At 37.6% G+C, this 19,416-nt stretch overlaps 1 protein-coding gene across 4 annotated transcripts in view; it reads left to right on the top strand.

The window, feature by feature from the left end:
- PKNOX2 (PBX/knotted 1 homeobox 2) overlaps nt 1–19,416 on the top strand; it is a 763,496-nt gene that overhangs the window by 81,264 nt on the left and 662,816 nt on the right. Inside the window, exon 1 of one of the 4 annotated variants that reach the window (XM_073603573.1) lies at nt 1,771–1,978. The exons of 1 other annotated variant lie outside the window; for it this stretch is intronic. The gene's annotated coding sequence lies outside the window, so the exon portion shown is untranslated. Of the gene's footprint in view, nt 1–1,770; nt 1,979–19,416 lie in introns of those variants that run through there. 2 more of the 4 variants (XM_073603570.1, XM_073603572.1) reach the window with 2 other exon arrangements.

Here is a 19,416-nt window from a genome sequence, read left to right as displayed (position 1 = left end):
GGAAAAAAGAAAAAGTTGCAGAAAAAGAAAAAGATGCAGGAAAAGAAAAAGATGCAGAAAAAGAAAAAAAAAATACCGAAAAAGATGCAGAAAAAGATGCAGGGAAAAAAGAAAAAGAAAGAAAGAAAGAAAATCTTAATAAATCTTCCCCATTGCAGAGGAGAAACAGTACAGGACGGGTTCTATTCACAGCAATTGTTTTATTTATTTATTACAGGTACTCATAGACTTGCGCACAGGGTGTGCCGGATGTGCCTGGGCACACCCTAACCACCCCATGCACATTAGCATTATCGCTCTGTGTGGCAGCAGGAAGATGGCAAAGATCTCCCTCTAACTGCCTCTGCCGTAAGAGAAGTGTTTACACGCCTCTCATTCACTGTGCCGGCAGGGAGATCAATGTGCTGAGGTCATATACTGTATATGTAGACACACACACGTGTGTGTTTGAGCTTCAGGGTGCACACCCCAATGTAATAGGCTGCGCACACCTCTGCAGGTACTTATATAGCGCCGTCAACTTACACTCTATATATTTATTTCATATTTATTTCATATTTATGTGTTATTATTACAAATATATATATATATATATATATATATATATATATATATATATATATATATATACAGTAAAGCCTTGGTTTGAGAGTAACTTAGTTTGAGAGCGTTTTGCAAGACAAGCAAAATTTTTAAATAAATTTTGACTTGATATACAAGCGATGTCTTGATATACAAGTAGCGTCATGTCACAACTGGGTATAAAAGAGAAGAGAGACGCCTCTAAGTGTAGCAATACGGAAACATTTAATGAAGGTACAACATTTAGCAACATATTATTACACTTAGAGGAGCCTCTCTTCTCTTTTATACTCTGGAGCTCCTACTGGATTTTGCTTCTAATCCCCTTGTGGAGGCTTCCATTTGTGGATGGACATTTTATGGTTACACAACTAATCACATTGCTATAATATTTTTATATGGACTATAAACTGAAGGACTTATCAATAAATGGTTGTGGAACAAATCATTTGAGTTTCCATTATTTCTTATGGGGAAATTTGTTTTGATATACAAGTGCTTTGGATTACAAGCATGTTTCTGGAACGAATTACGCTCGCAATCCAAGGTTTTACTGTATATAGATTGCATATTCACATCAGTCCCTGCCCTCAAGGAGCTTACTATGTAAGGTCCTTAATTAACATTCATACATACACATACTAGGGGCCAATTTAGACAGGAGCCAATTAACCTACCAGCATGTCTTTGGAGTGTGGGAGGAAACCGGAGTACCCGGAGGAAACTCACACAGGCAAAGGAAGAACACGCAAACTCCAACCAGGTAGTGTTGTGGGTCGGGATTTGAACAGATGACCCCCTAGTGCTCCTAGGTGGAAGTGCTAACCACTACACCACTGTGCTGCCCCAATCGCTCCGATTGGCTATCACAGTGATCACATGATTGGGAGTCTGTATTATGGGTAGGTGAGCAGGCACCAAGCGCCAAAAAAAAAACCATACCGCCTATATGCGTTCCCCTTCCATGATGCTGCACTCTGCATGTGTTACGTCGGCGTGAAAGGGGTTAAGCTGGACGCATTTATTCCGTTTTCGCAAAAAAAAAAAAAAGTGGAGGATCCCTTTAACAAAGGAACAATGCTTTCCCACAGCCTCGGGGAGTAAATATCGTCAGTCCGCTTGTCACAGCTGTCAAAACAAATCGATCAAACCGTCGAAAAAAAAAAAAAAAAAAAAAAAAACGCAGGCGGGAGGGCAGGCGGCGTGCCCCCCCTGTGCGTCCACTAGATGGCAGCGACTTCCCAGCAATAAATGAGCCCCACATCCAGCCAAAAAAGCAGGAGAAGAAGGGGGCGTGTGCCTGGACCCCCCCCCCTCCAGTGACGTCACAGCCTTTGCTGGGAAGTATAGGCTGTGCTGTCACGCCAGTGTCAGTCTGATGAAGATTGGCACTCAGGTAAGCTGTCATTCATTCTCAATGTCAGGAGCTGCTTTCCAGGCTGCGGGCTGCTGCCGCCGCTGTTGTTGCTTGCAGCCTGTGTGTGTGTGTGTGTGTGTGTGTGCGTGTGTGTGTGTGTGTGTGCGCACTCTCTCCAGCACCATGTGCCTCTCCCTCTCTCTCTTCTTTTTTTTTTTTTTTTTTCTTTTTGCACAGTCCCATTGCCGGAGCTCTTCATACAGACAGGGCACAGGAGGAGGAGGAGGAGGAGGCAGTGTGGGGCAACCTTAACTGCTAATGCAATCACTCCTCGCCGCCAGGATCCAAGCGTGTGCGCATTTCTTTTTTTTTTTTTTTTTTTTTGCATGCTTGAGCCAGCGCACATATACACACACACACATATATATATATATATATATACATATACAAAAATACGAGATCTATACCATGTATTTGTATACACAAATACAGCTTTTGTTTGTTTGTTTTTTTAAACATCAATTTATATATATGAATGAATTGCACATCATTTATACATCATTTATATTTTTTATTTTATATTTATTATTATTACTAGATTTATTTATATTTGGAAAACACATGCTCACACGGTCACATGTAACCGCACACATACACATATAGATCCTGTACATGATGGATACGTGTCATTTGCATGCCAAGTGCTTCTTGTACTTGAAGACTTTTTTTTTTAACATCACCAGAAAGGGAATTCTTATTTGGGACGTTTTTTGTTTTTTTTTTATTAATCTCTGGAAAATATATTTTGGACTTTTTTTTTTTTCTTTTTTAGAAATGGGCTGTGAAGAGTTACTCTGCATGCTGCCTTTTTAGACAGAAAGGATAGAACACATGGGAAAGGATTGGTGTGCGGATTCTGTTGTGGAAAGGTTTTTGGATTCTTTGTGGTGTTGGCTGGTGCTTGGTGGAAGTTCTGGTTCTGGTGTTAGTTCTGTTGCTAGTGCTAGTTCCAATGCTGGTGGTGGTGGAATTATATGGTGGTGGTGCTGTGTTGCTAGTTTTGGGGCTAGCACTAGTTCTGGTTGTAGTGGTAGTTCTGGTGCTGGTACTGGTGATAGTTCTGGTACTGGTGATAGTGCTGTTTTTGCTGTTGGGTCTAGTGTTGGTGCTGGCTCTCACTCTGGTGGTGGTGGCATTATATGGTAGTGGTTGTGTCAGTTCTGCTGCTGGTGCTAGTGTTTGTTCTGGTGGTGGCTGTGCTAGTCCTGGTGCTTGTGCTCATTATGGTGGTGGGGGTTGCTGATTTTGGTGCTGGTGATAGTGCTATTTTTGGTGCTGGTACTGGTGCTCCTTATGATGGTAGTGGCATTGTATGGAAATGGTGGTTCTGGTGCTACTTTGGGGAGGTGGTGGTATTATAGGGAGGTGGTGGTGCTGGTACTAGTGCTCACTATGATGGTGGTGACATTGCATGGAAATGGTGGTTCTGCTGCTGGTGCTAGTGCAATTTCTGGTGCTGGTGCTAGTTCTGGTGATGGTGGCATTATATGGTGGTGCTGCTGTTTTTGGGACTGGTGCTAGTTCTGGTGATGGTGGCAATTATATGGTGGTGCTACTGTTTCTAGTGCTGGTGCTAGTTCTGGTGATGGTGGAAATTATATGGTGGTGCTTCTGTTTCTAGTGCTGGTGTTAGTTCTGGTGATGGTGGCAATTATATGGTGGTGCTGCTGTTTCTAGTACTGGTGCTAGTTCTGGTGATGGTGGCAATTATATGGTGGTGCTGCTGTTTCTAGTGCTGGTGCTAGTTCTGGTGGTGGTGGTATTGTATGGAGGTGGTGGTGGTGGTGGTGGTAATGCTATTTCTGGTGATGGTGACATTATATGGTGGTGCTGCTGTTTCTAGTGCTGGTGCTAGTTCTGGTGGTGGTGGTATTGTATGGAGGTGGTGGTGGTGGTGGTGGTAATGCTATTTCTGGTGATGGTGGCATTATATGGTGGTGCTGCTGTTTCTAGTGCTGGTGCTAGTTCTGGTGGTGGTGGTATTGTATGGAGGTGGTGGTGGTGGTGGTGGTAATGCTAGTTCTGGTGATGGTGACATTATATGGTGGTGCTGCTGTTTCTAGTGCTGGTGCTAGTTCTGGTGGTGGTGGTATTGTATGGAGGTGGTGGTGGTGGTGGTAATGCTAGTTCTGGTGATGGTGGTATTGTATGGAGGTGGTGGTGATGCTAGTTCTGGTGCTAGTTCTGGTGATGGTGGCATTTTCTGGTGGTGCTGCTGTTTCTAGTGCTGGTGCTAGTTCTGGTGATGGTGGTATTGTATGGAGGTGGTGGTGGTGATGCTAGTTCTGGTGATGGTGACAATTATATGGTAATGCTGCTGTTTCTAGTGCTGGTGCTAGTTCTGGTGATGGTGGTATTGTATTGAGGTGGTGGTGCTGGTCCTGGTGCTAGTGCTAGTATTTTTGGTGCTGGTGCTGATGTTCATTATGGTGGTGGTGGTGGCATTGTATGAAGGTGGTGGTGACATTGTATGGAGGTTGTGGTTGCTGGTTCTGGTGCTGGTGTCAGTGCTCATTATTATGGTGGTGGCATTGAATGAAGTTGATGGCTCTGCTGCTGGGGCTAGTTCTGGTGATGGTGGCCTTATATGGTGGTGCTGCTTCTTCTAGTGCTAGTTCTGGTGCTGGTTAATATTGTCTGATGGTGGGTCTGTTGCTGATGGTTGGTATTCCCATGTTGTTCCTTGTTTGTCTTTACTTGAGAGATGAAGTTCCTGTGCAGTTTATCAGCCGTTGTATCCTTTGTACGGTGATTCGGTGAATGTCTCCAGCAGTTGTAGGCTCGCTGCCTTTGCTTGCTTTGTTTTATGATTAATAACCGACGATTGCCAATCATGACAATGCTTCCGAGTGGATTGTGATGTTTGTAGCTGGCAGTGAATTTTGCCTCTCCTTAGACCTTGTGTATAATTCATTAAATGGCTGTTTCTCCGCCAGCGTCTTGGGGGAGATCTGGCTTCTCGATGGGGCTCCAGCGACAATATTGTTTTGTTCTCACTTTGACTCGAATGAAGGGTTTCCACTCATTGTCGAGCCAGTGAGGGCGATCTACCGAGCCATTAAGGATCCCGTCATGTTGTTTTAATTAAGTCTGACTAATCCAATAGACCGACGGCTCTCAACGTCCCAACTGAAACATTTATTTATTTATTTTTTTTTGTAGCAATTTAAACTTGTTTCGATCTCCCGATGCCCGCTCCGTCTTTGTTAACGTTTGCTAATGTGATCGATAATGCGTGACTACCTGCGATTTTGTACTGTCCTTTGAATATATTATTAAGAGGTGATCGGCACAGCCCAGGAGAGTCTGACTCTTCCCCGCGTTTCCAAGTTTGGATGATCTTCTAGAAAAAAATAACTTCCCTTTGGAAAGGGCCAGCGGCCGAGGAGTTGATCATTAGCGAGGGGATAATTAAATATACAACTTCTCACGTCTGCTGCCGGTCTCTGCTTTAATTGAGGAAAGTATTGGATTCTGCATGCGTTGTAGTGCGTTTCCCAATACAAAATTGATTATGGCGATAGGCTCGGAGCACATTAGCACGCTCAGGAGACGGGTTAGTTAAGCGTTAGGCCAATGTTAAATTAAAATCCGGCATTAAATATATTGTAATTTTTTTTTTTCTTTAATCAGATACATTTTTTTTTTTTTTACAACTTTTTCCAATCGTTACATTCAAACCAAAACATATATTACCAGTTCAGGTTGTACACACATTTTACCACCTTAAAAGTTAGTGTGCATTTTTTTTTTTCCTTTTTAAAAAGAGGGGGGAGGTATACCAAAACTTTTTTTTTCATATTAAATTTTTATGGCTATTTTTTATTACTTTAAATTTGTATTACTACAAACTTTTTTTTATATTACATATTTTTTACTATTTTTATTACTTACAATTTCTATTAATTTAATTTTTTATTACTACAAGTTTTTTTATTTTATATTAAATGTTTATTAAATTTTTTAATACTTTAAATGTTTATCATTTAAAAATTGTATTACTACAAACTTTTTTTAATTCCTTATTACATTTTTATTTAATATTTTTATTACTTTAAAATTCAATTATTTAAAAGTTTTATTACTACAAACATTTTTTCTTATTATATTTTTTTACTATTTTTATTACTTAAAATTTCTATTATTTTTAATCTTTATTACTACAAACTTTTTTTTTCATATTCAATTTTCTTTTTTTTTTATTACTTTAAATTTCTATTATTTAAAATGTATATTACTACAGACTTTTTATTTCATATTACATTTTTATTATTTTTTTTATTACTTTAAATGTTTATCATTTTACATTTTTATTGCTACAAACTTTTTTTTTAATTTCTTATTACATTTTTATTATTATTTTTATTACTTTAAATCTTTCTAATTTTAAATTTATGTTGCTACAAACTTTGTTTTCATATTACATTTTTATTATTATTTTTATTACTTTAAATTTCTATTATTTTACATTTTTATTACTACAAACTTTTTTTTAATTACATTTTTTTTAAACAAATGTTATTACTTTAAATTTCTATTATTTTTAATCTGTATTACTACAAACTCATTTTTTTCATACGTTTTTAATATTATTTGTATAACTTTAAATTTATATTATTTAAAAATGTTATTGCTACAAACTTTTTTTCTTATTATAGCTTTTTTTTTACTATTTTTATTACTTTGTATTTCTATTATTTTTATTCTTTATTACTATTATTATTATTATTATACAGGATTTATATAGTGCCGTCAGTTTACGCAACGCTTTACAACATTTACAACATTATTACTACAAACATTTTTTTTTTCATATTACAATTTTATTATTATTTTTATTACTTTAAATTTTTCTAATTTTAAATTTATATTACTACAAACTTTTTTCTTTTTACATTTTTTTGTAACTCTTTTTATTACTTTAACTTTCTATTATTTTTAATCTTTATTACTACAAACTTTTTTTTTTTCATATTACATTTTTATTATTATTTTTATTGCTTTAAATTTCTATTATTTTAAAATTTTTATTACTACAAACTTTTTTTTCTTATTCCATTTTCTTATTTTTTTTATTACTTAAAAATTCTATTATTTAAAATTTTTATTACTACAAACTTTATTTTTTATGACATTTTTATGACTTTAAATTTCTATTATTTTACATTTTTTATTACTACAAACTTACTACAAACTTTTTTTTCTTATTACATTATTCTTATTTTTATTTCTTTAAATTTCTATTATTTTACATTGTTATTACTACAAGCTTTATTTTTTTTTTATAATTTTTATTACCTTAAATTTCTATTATTTTTCATCTTTATCACTACAAACTTTTTTCATGTTACATTTTTATTTAAAATGTATTATTACTTCAAACTTTTTTTTTCTAATTTCATTTTTGTAATTACTTAAAATTTCTACTATTTAAATTTTTATTACTTTTTTTTTTTTCATATTACATTTTTATTTCTGTTTTCATTACTTTCCATTTTTATTATTTTACATTTTTATTACTATAAACTTTTTTTTTTCATATTAAATTTACTGAAAGATTTTTTAAATTTTTTTTTTTAATTTGTGATAATCCACTGTTTAAATGGCATTCATTTGCATTCTACAGATGGGTCGTGTGGCAATCATTTTTCCCAAGGATTTTAATTGTAGCAATTAAGAAGGAAGGAAACAGCATTTTTTTTTGTGTGTGTGGCTGCGGACGGGGTACATCTGCTGTTTAAAAAAAAAAAGAGAGAAGGAGGGGGATGGGGGGCGCGTTTCGCGATCCGAACGGTTCTGTTATGGTATTTGCTATGTTAAATAATGCATTATCTATCTTTTTTTTTTTTTTTTTGCTCTCGCTGTGGCTGCTAGAAAAAAAAAAAAAAACAGGGAAGCTGCTTGGGACTAAGTTTAGAAAAAGTTTTTTTTCATGTTGATGCCATTGCCCCTTCCCTCAACTCGCCGCCGCAGGCGTGTTTACTGTTCGCTATCTGGGTGGCATGCTACGGGATTACCATGTCAGTGATACCCAAATGAAACTAATGAGCTGGAATAATTCATCAAACAAAGCCGTGTGATTGGCCGCCGGGATAATGTGCGAAGGTTTATTTCATTTTCTGGTTTTAGGAAATACTTTGCCGCCATTCCCTTTATGGACGGAGTATTTAAAAAGCAGAGGGGGGGAAAAAAAAAAAACGACGTCCCAGACGAATCGCAGAAGACTATCGATCGATTTACTAAAAGTAAGTCAAAGCTTTCCCCATAATGGAGACCACTGAGTGCAAAAATCTGGTGCAGCCGTGTGTGGGAGCCAATCAGCTTCTACCTTCTCACTATTCAATGGAGCTTTGACAATAAAAACTGGAAGCTGATTGGTTTCTATGCGGAGCTGCACCAGACTCTGCCCTCTCCAGTTGTAGTGATCTTCATTATGGGAAAAGCTTTGACTGTGTAGACCAGGGGTCTCCAAACTGCGGCCCAGGGGCCGGATGTGGCCCTTTGCTTGCCCTTACATGGCCCTCGGGGCACTATTTCACCAACCGACACCAATGATGGGGCACTATTTCCCCTACTGACACCAACAATGGGGCACTCTTCTTCCATTGATACCAACAATTGAGAACTCTTCTTCCATTGATACCAACAATGGGGCACTGTTCTTCCATTGATACAACAATGGGGCACTCTTCTTCCATTGATACCAACAATAGGGCACTCTTCTTCCATTGATACCAACAATGGGGCACTCTTCTTACATTGATACCAACAATAGGGCACTCTTCTTTCATTGATACCAACAATGGGGCACTCTTCTTCCATTGATACCAACAATGGGGCACTCTTCTTCCATTGATACCAACAATAGGGCACTCTTCTTTCATTGATACCAACAATGGGGCACTCTTCTTCCATTGATACCAACAATGGGGCACTCTTCTTCCATTAATACCAACAATGGGGCACTCTTCTTCCACTGATAACAACAATGGGGCACTCTTCTTCCATTGATACCAACAATGGGGAACTCTTCTTTCATTGATACCAACAATGGGGCACTCTTCTTCCATTAATACCAACAATGGGGCACTCTTCTTCCATTAATACCAACAATGGGGCACTCTTCTTCCACTGATAACAACAATGGGGCACTCTTCTTCCATTGATACCAACAATGGGGAACTCTTCTTTCATTGATACCAACAATGGGGCACTCTTCTTCCATTGATACCAACAACGGGGCACTCTTCTTTCACTGATAACAACAATGGGGCACTCTTCTTCCATTGATACCAACAATGGGGAACTCTTCTTTCATTGATAGCAACAATGGGGCACTCTTCTTTCACTGATACAACAATGGGGCACTCATCTTCCATTGATACCAATAATGGAGCACTCTTCTGTCATTGATACCAACAATGGGGCACTCTTCTTTCATTGATACCAACAATGGGGCACTCTTCTGTCACTGATACAACAATGGGGCACTCTTCTGTCACTGATACAACAATGGGGCACTCTTCTTTCACTGATACAACAATGGGGCACTATTCTTCCATTGATACCAACAATGGAGCACTCTTCTGTCATTGATACCAACAATGGGGCACTCTTCTTCCACTGATAACAACAATGGGGTACTCTTCTGTCACTGATACCAACAATGGGGCACTATTTCCCCCATTAAAACCAATGGTGGGGCACTACTGGGCATTTTCTACTCCCACTGGCCACAGATGCCCCCCCCCCCCCCTTAAAGCCTGAAGGACAGTAAACTGAAAGTTTAGAGACCCCCTGGTGTAGACAATGGTGCAAGACTATGACCATTATCCAGATGATGGTTCCCAGTGCCTTACTGGGTGATGTCCGCCCTATTCCCTATTCCCAGTGAGTGTGAAGATGGCCATTATGGGGTGAAACAGTCCAGTTTACTTTAAATGTGTTTTTAATTGCAAAAATAATACAGTGGCATCTTTGCCCGGTGTTGTTGTGGACGGTCATTACAGATTTTATATGTTCTTCCCTCTGACATCATAACCAAACTATGACAAATGACAACTATTTCCACTTTGTAAAAAATGTTCGTTGTAAGGGAAATTTCCCCTAGTTTAGTGAATGTGGTGCAAATCCACTTTGTAGGGGAATTTTCCCTTAGCATAGTGAATGCGGTACAAGTCGGCTTTGTATAGAATGTATTTTGTAGGGGATATTTCCCGTAGCTTAGTGACTGTGGTGAAAATCCACTCTATAGGGGAATTTTCCCTTTGCTTAGAGAATGTGGTGCGAATCTATTTTTGCAAAGAATTTACTTTGTGGGGGAAATTCCGCTAAGCTTAGTGAATGTGGTGCAAATCCACTTTGTAGGGGAATTTTCCCTTAGCTTCGTGAATATGGTGCAAGTCCACTTTGTAAAGAATGTACTTTGTAGGGGAATTTTCCCTTAGCTTAGTGAATGTGGTGAAAATCCACTTTGTAAAGAATGTTTTTGTAAGGGCATTTTCATTTAGCTTAGTGATTGTGGTGCAAATCTAATTTGTAGGGGAATTTCCTCTTAGCTTAGTGAATGTCCTGGGCGCAGCAGTTTCCTGTATGGATAGGGGCACCAGTGAGCTCATTCTGTTACTAGACAAGCAGATGACTGCTGGGGGGTAGCATCCCCTAAGCATGCACATAAAGAATAAGGGGGGGGGGGGCGCAGTTTGGCTTCTTTGGGCATTGGGCACTGGATGACTTTGTCCCGGCACTGTTTGTAGGGGAATTTACCCTTAGTTTAGTGAATGTGCTGCAAAACCATTTAGTAAAGAATGTACTTTGTAGTGGAATTTTCCCATAGCTTAGCAAATGTGGTGCAAATCCATTTTGTAAAGCATGTTCTTTGTAGGGGAATTTTCCCTTAGCTTAGTGAATGTGGTGCAAATTCATTTTTAAAGCATGTACTTTGTAAGGGGAATTTTCCCTTTAGCTTAGTGAATGCGATGAAAATCTATTTTGTAAAGAATGTACTCTGTAGGGGATTTTTACCTTAGCTTAGTGAATGTGGTGCAAATCCATTTTGTAAAGGACATACTTTGTAAGGGAATGTTCCTTTAGCTTAGTGAATGTGGTGAAAATCCACTTGCTAAAGAAAGTTTTTGTAAGGGAATTTTCATTTAGATTAGTGAATGTGTTGCAAGTGTGATGAAAATCTAATTTGTAAAGAATGTACTTTGTAGGGGAAGTTTTCCTTAGCATTGTGAATGTGGTGCAAATCCATTTAGTAAAGAATGTACTTTGTAGGGGAATTTTCCCTTAGCTTAGTGAATGTTAGAAAAATCCACTTTGTAGGGGACTTTTCCCCTAGCTTAGTGAATGTGATGAAAATGAATTTTCTAAAGAATGTACTTTGTAGGGGAATTTTTCCTTAGCTTAGTGAATGTGATGAAAATGAATTTTGGAAAGAATGTACTTTGTAGGGGAATTCTTCCTTAACTTAGTGAATGTGGTGCAAGTCTACTTTGTAAAGAATGTATTTTGTAGGGGAATTTACCCTTAGCTTAGTGGATCTGGTGCAAATCCAATTTGTAGGAGAATTTTCTCTTAGCTTAGTGAATGTGGTGCAAATCCATTTAGTAAAGAATGTACTTTATAAGGGAATGTTCCTTTAACTTAGTGAATGTGGCGAAAATCCACTTTGTAAAGAAAGGTTTTGTAAGGGAATTTTCAGTTAGCTTAGTGAATGTGGTGCAAATCCAATTTGTAGGGGAATTTCCTCTTAGCTTAATGAATGTGGTGCAAATCCATTTAGCAAAGAATGTACTTTGTAGGGGAATGTTCCTTCAGCTTAGTGAATGTGGTGAAAATCCACTTTGTAAAGAACGTTCTTTGTAAGGGAATTTTCACTTAGCTTGGTGAATGTGTTGCAAGTCCACTTTGTAAAGAATGTACTTCATAGGGGAATTTTCCCTTTGTTTAGTGAATGTGGTGAAAATCCACAAAAGAATACTCAATGGCATGCAAAGGATATAAAAAACTGTATTTTTAGTTGCAATTGTTTGGATGATGGAAGTCACCTCATTCACTAAACTAAGGGAAAGCTCCCTTGCACAATAAACAAGCTATTTGCCTTTAGTAAACAAACCCCTATATATACTCACACACAGTTAGCTATATTTCTATTGTTCCACTGTACTATACAATTATCTGCCTCCATTTAGTGGAGAAATACACTTATTTGTATCTTAGTTTCTAGAGAAAAAAAAAAAGATACATTTGTTACTTTGTAAGTAATCAGAAGAAATTGGGGAATTTTACACCCAATCTGATTCTGAACATACTTAAATGCTCAAGAAATTGCTGCATGCAACGCTTTTTGTGATCGCTTTTTTTAAAAATGCATATCATAGGGGAGGGCGAACATTTATTCTTAATACAATAAAGAGTGAGAATCTGCACTTTGCCTTTATGGTCACAGAGGTGAGATCTGTGAGTCCTAATTTCAGGAAGTTCTATAGAAGTGACTTTAGAGGCTATTCACTCACTACGGGGCTGCCTGGGGTTTGCATGAAACTTTGTAACAAAATAGTTTTACTTTCGTTTATATTATATTTTGTTTATTATTATTATTATTATTATTGTTATGATAATAACAATAATAAATATTGTAATTTAGGATTTATATAGGCCCAAAAGTTTAAAGTGGTTTAAGAAATAAAATATACTGAAAGCATAGACAATAGACAGCCCTCCAGCTAGGGAGAACTACAACACACAGTATGCCAACACTGGCAGTAAGGAAAAGCTGGAACTTGTAGTTCTTCAACAGCTAATGCAGGCTGTGTAACCTGCAATATATATCGATTACTGGACTCCGATAGAAGTGAATATTGAGACTATACACACAGTCTACTATGGGGCTGCCTGGGGTTTTGCATTATACTTTGAAGCAACATAGTTTTATTTTTTCATATATTATTAAAATTACTATTATTTTCATTATTATTAATAATAATAAATAATGCAATAATAATAAGAAGAAAAAAGTATTAGTAGTAGTAGTAGTAGTAGTAGTAATTGTATTATTATTAATATTATTATTAATAATAATAACGACAATTACAATATCATTATTAATATTATAATACAGGATTTATATAGTGCAAAAACTTTGCACAGCACTTTACAAAATAGCATGTACTGAAAGCATAGATAGACAATAGACAGACCTCCAGCTATGAGGTAATACAACACACAGCTACCAACACTGGCAGGAAGGATAAGCTGGGACTTGTAGTTCTTCTGCAGCTAAGAGATGAAGGCTGTGTGACCTGCAATATTGATTGATTGAAAAACTCCTATAACAGTGAATATAGAGATTATCCACACAGTCTATTATAAGGCAGCCTGGGGTTTTGCATTATACTTTGTAACAACTTAGTTTTACTTTTTTTCATATATTCATATATTATTGAAAATATTATTATTATCATTAATAATAAAAAATAAAAATAAAAAAATATTATTGTTATTATTGTTAGTATCATGAATAACCATAATAATACTATCATTATTAATATTATAATAGAGAATTTATATAGCGCCAAAAGTTGGCACTGCACTTTACCAAATAAAGTGCATAGACAATAGACAGCCCTCCAGCTATAGAGAACTACAACACACAGCTACCAACACTGGCGGGAAGGATACGCTGGGACTTGTAGTTCTTCAGCAGCTAAAAGATGCAGGCTGTGTGACCTGCAATTTATATTGATTGCAAAACTTCTACAGAAGTGACTATAGAGGCTATCCGCACATTCTACTATGGGGCAGCCTGGGGTTTTGTATTATACTTTTTATAACAACATAGCTTTGCTACAATTTTTTCATATATTATTGAAAATATTATTATTATCATTAATAATAATAATAAAAAATTATTATTATTATTATCATCATCATCATCATCATCATCATCATCATCATAATAATAATAATAATCAAATATTATTAGTAGTAATATCATTAATAATCATAATAATACTATCATTATTAATATTATAATAGAGGATTTATGTAGCGCCAAAACTTGGCACTGCACTTTACCAAATAAAGTGCATAGACAATAGACAGCCCTCCAGATATGAAGAACAACCCACAGCTAACAACAATGGCGGGAAGGATAAGCTGGGACTTGTAGTTCTTCGGCAGCTAAGAGATGAAGGCTGTGTGACCTGCAATATATATTGATTGCAAAACTCCTATAAAAGTGAATATAGAGATTATCCACACAGTCAACTGTAAGGCTGCCTGGGGTTTTGCATTATACTTATACGTAAAAAAATAGCTTTGCTGCAATTTTTAAATATATTATTTAAAATATTATTATTATCATTAATAATAAAAATAAAAAATATATATTATTATTATTATTATTAGCATCATTAATAATCATAAAAATACTATCATTATTAATATTATACTAGAGAATTTATATGGCGCCAAAAGTTGGCACTGCACTTTACAAAATAAAGTGCATAGACAATAGACAGCCCTCCAGCTATGGAGAACTACAACACACAGCTGCCAACACTGATGGGAAGGATACACTGGGACTTGTAGTTCTTCAGCAGCTAAGAGATGCAGGCTGTGTGACCTGCAATTTATATTGATTGCAAAACTCCTACAGAAGTGAATATAGAGATTAGACACACAGCCTACTATGGGGCAGCCTGGGGTTTTGCATTATATTTTGTAACAACATAGTTTTACTAAAAAATGTTCATATATTATTGAAAATATTATTATTATCATTAATAATAATTAAAATATTATTATGAATATTTGTATCATTATAATAATAATAAAAAAATATTATTATTATTATCATTAATAAAAAAAAATATATTATTATTATTATTAGCATCATTAATAATCATAAAAATACTATCATTATTAATATTATACTAGAGAATTTATATGGCGCCAAAAGTTGGCACTGCACTTTACAAAATAAAGTGCATAGCCAATAGACAGCCCTCCAGCTATGGAGAACTACAACACACAGCTACCAAAACTGGCAGGAAGGATACGCTGGGACTTGTAGTCCTTCAGCAGCTAAGAGATGCAGGCTGTGTGACCTGCAATTTATATTGATTGCAAAACTTCTACAGAAGTGAATATAGAGATTAGACACACAGTCTACTATGGGGCAGCCTGGGGTTTTGCATTATATTTTGTAACAACATAGTTTTACTACAATTTTTTCACATGTTATCAAAAATATTATTATAATTAATAATACAAAAATAATTGTAACAACATAGTTTTACTACAATTTTTTCAAATGTTATTAAAAATATTATTATAATTAATAATACAAAAATAAAAATTATTATTATTAGTATTATTAATAATATTATAATTATCATTATTATTAAAAATAGTAATAATAATATTAATAATAATAATATACAGGATTTATATAGTGTCTGAGCAGCACTTTACAAAATAAAATTTACGGAAAGCATAGATAACAGACAGCCTTCCAGTCATGGAGAACTACAACACACAGCATGCCAGCACTGGCGGAAAGGATAAGCTGGAACTTCTTCTTTAGCAGGCCACGTAACTTGCAATAAATGCTCATTTACAAGCAAAAACACAAGATTTTATTTCTGTCATTACTACATTGGAGTGAACCTGAGTAATCAGCCTTTTTATTTTTAAAGAAATAGAAAAAAGAAAATAGAAAAAGATTTTAGCTGCTCGGGTTTTACACATAAGCTGCTAACTCCATATCCTGCATTGCTACATGTGCTAACTCCATTTACTACGCTCTTCGAGGAGCTTGGGCAATTAGAAGTCTATTGTTGCTGTTGCAACCATTATAAAATAGAGATTAGTAAACAAATGGAAAACATTGTTTAAAGTTTAATGCGGTTTTATTTCAAACCAAAGTGTTTTACAAAACAGGCGAATGAATACCTGCAAACAAAAATATTTTTTTGGAATCCAAAAAAAAAAGCAAACCCATACAAGTCCCTTCAAAGGCTTATTCTACACTAAGAGAGGAGGCTGCATAGAATGACTTTTGGTTCACAGGAATCAAAAAAGTTTATCCTGGATGAATTCAGCCTGGGTGACCCCCAATAATTCAGCTATGGAACCAGCGTCAGATGGTCCATAGGAGGCGCAGGGGCGCCGCCCCCCTAATCTCCATGCGGGGCACCGGACGCATAGATTTCTACGTTTTTATGTTTTTTTTGAAGTTCAAAATTAGAGCCTGAGGCTCCAATTGGCTTCAAAAAGGTTGGGTTTGAGGCGCAGAGCACTGCGCCCCGAGCCCACCCACTTGTGTAACATTAGCGAATCAACATTCACTATTGTCTTCCAGCTTCTCCTCCCGGCCAATCAGGACAGACAGCGGGTCCTAAGACCGGATTGGCCAGGCCGAGAAGCCGGGGACGTGGATTGGGTAATGCCCCGTACACACGATCAGAAATTCGGCCAGCAAAAGACCGATGAGAGCTTTTGGTCGGAAAATGCGACTGTGTGTACGCTCCATCGGACTTTTGCTGGCGGAATTCCAGCCAGCAAAAGATTGAGAGCATGTTCTCAATTTTTCCGGTCGGAAAAAGTTCCAGATCGGAAATTTCGATCGTCTGTAGCAATTCTGACGCGCAAAATCCCTACGCATGCTCGGAAACAATTGGACGCATGCTCGGAAGCATTGAACTTCATTTTCTCGGCTCGTCGTAGTGTTGTATGTCACCGCGTTCTTGACGGTCGAAAGTTCAGCGAACTTTCGTGTGACCGTGTGTATGCAAGGCAAGCTGGAGCGGAATTCCGTCGGAAAAACCATCCAAGATTTTTCCGATGGAAATTCCGCTCCTGCCTGTGTACGCAGCATAAGTGCGGGTAAGCGAGCAGACTTGGAGGGGGGTTTGTTTGCCGCCCCCCCTCCAAAATGGAGCACCAGCCGCCACTGTATGGAACCCCTCCATGTATCCACACAAAACCCTTTCTATAACCACGCAGATTTGAATGAACCAATCCGGTGCTGCGTCTGTTTTCTTACATGCACTGCTTAAGGTGATTGTAGTTTTATTAGTTCACTTACAACATCACAGTAGAGTACTGGCTGTTGTACTTTGCAGCAAAGGCTGTTTTCACACTGATGCGTTTTTTTTTTTTGCTACATTTTTGCCGTACTAAAAACACAACAAAAATGGAATCCCTTTAAATCTTACGGGACCCTTTACACCGCTGCGCTGCGGCACCCGCAATTTAACCACTTCCATACCGGGCCTATTCTGGCACTCCTCTCCTACATGTAAAAATCATAATTTTTTTTTGCTAGAAAATTACTCAGAACCCCCAAACATTATGTATGTTTTTTTTAGCAGACACCCTAGGGAATAAGATGGCGGTCGTTGCAACTTTTTATCTCGCACGGTATTTGCACAGCGGTTTTTTAAACGCGTTTTTTTTTGGAAAAGAAACAGTTTCATGATTTAAAAAATAAAAAAAAAACAGGAAAGTTAGACCAATTTTTTTGTATAATGTGAAAGATGATGTTACGCCGAGTAAATAGATATCCAACATGTCACGCTTTAAAATTGCGCGCACTCGTGGAATGACGCCAAACTTCAGTACTTAAAAATTTCCATAGGTGACGCTTTAAACATTTTTTACAGGTTACATGTTTAAAATTACATTGTACTGCGGCAGATCGGCTCGTTCCCTCCAATCGCTGTCATTGTACTGCGACGGGCCGGCTAGTTCCCGCGAATCGCAGTCATAGTACTGCGGCAGTTTGGCTCGTTCCTGCGAATCAGCAACATCGTACTGTGGCAGGTCGGCTTGTTCCTGCGAATCGCCGTCATTGTACTGCGGCAGGTCGGCTCCTTCCCGCGAATCACCGTCATTGTACTGCGGCAGGTCGGCTTGTTCCCGCAGATCACCGTCGTTGTACTGCGGCCTTTCGGCTCTTTCCCGCGAATCGCTGTCATTGTACTGCGGCATGTTGGCTTGTTCCCGCGAATCGCCGTCATTGTACTGTGGCAGGTCAGCTCGTTCCCTCCAATCGCCGTCATTGTACTGCGGCAGGTCAGCTCGTTCCCTCCAATCGCTGTCATTGTACTGCGGCAGGTCGGCTCGTTCCCTCCAATCACCGTCATTGTACTGCGGCAGGTCGGCTCATTCCCGCGGATCGCAGTCATTATACGTTGGCTCGGGAACTCTAGTTTGTGGGCACCCCCATAGGCCAACGGGGGGAGCCAATCAGCAGGTGGGGTGGACTCGATGTCCGCCGGCCACCCTCGATCGTTTCCTACAGTGACAGAACTTCAGTTCCCCCAGGCAGTCCATCCCCCATACAGATAGAACACACCTACAGGGAACACATTTAACCCCTTGATCGCCCCTGATGTTAACCCCGTCCCTGCCAATGTCATTAGTACAATGTCAGTGCATATTTTTTAGCACTGATTACTGTAATAATGTCGCTCATTCCCAAAAAAAGTGTCAAAAATGTCAGTTAGGTGTCTGATCCGCCGCAATGTCGGAGTCCAGGCAAAAATTCGCAGATCACCGTCCTTACTAGTAAAAAAAAAAAATAATAGTAAAAATGGCATAAATCTATTCCCTATTTTGTAGACATTATAACTTTTGCGCAAACCAATCAATATACACTTGTGATTTTTTTTTTTTTTTACCAAAAATATGTAGAAGAATACATATCGGCCTAAACTGAGGAAGAAATCCATTTTTTTTATATTTTTGGGGGATATTTATTATAGCAAAAAGTAAAAAATATTGCTTTTTTTTTTCAAAATTGTCGCTCTTTTTTTGTTTATAGCGCAAAAAATAAAAACCGCAGAGGTGATCAAATACCACCAAAAGAAAGCTCTATTTGTGGGGGGAAAAAAAAGGACATCAAATTTGTTTGGGTAGAGTGTTGCGCGACCGTGCAATTGTCAGTTAAAGCGACGCAGTGCCGTATCGCAAAAAAATTGCCTGGTCATTAAGGGGGAAAACAATTCGGTCCTTAAGTGGTTAAGGGCTGAACTCACCTTTTTTTTTCTAAATTCCAGCCCCCCTATGTACCAATATAGCAATGATGTACTTATTTTGCAAAATTAAAACAGCTTTCCATTAGTTCTACACACGCTTACTTCACTCTCTTCATAGCTGTTTAAACGCACTGCTCCATTACTTCTGCCTTACTTCCTGGTGAGACTTTAGGTCATGACATAGGAAGGAGTTGACCAGCTGATCTCATTAGCACACAGAATAAACAGAAAAGTCAGTGCTACTACCCATTCACCACATAGATAGCAGAGCTCCCCGGTGCTCGATCCGCAGTCGCTGGCTGAGTAGAGTGACGTAGAAAAAAATGATCCGCACTCTGGTTGTTGCTCTTAAAATTTCTTCATTTT

Source organism: Aquarana catesbeiana, linkage group LG10 (genome assembly GCF_042186555.1).
Source record: "Aquarana catesbeiana isolate 2022-GZ linkage group LG10, ASM4218655v1, whole genome shotgun sequence".
NCBI classification, from domain to species: Eukaryota; Metazoa; Chordata; class Amphibia; order Anura; family Ranidae; genus Aquarana; species Aquarana catesbeiana.
Note: the sequence above shows the minus strand (reverse complement) of the source record. Positions and strands in the feature narration are given on the sequence as shown.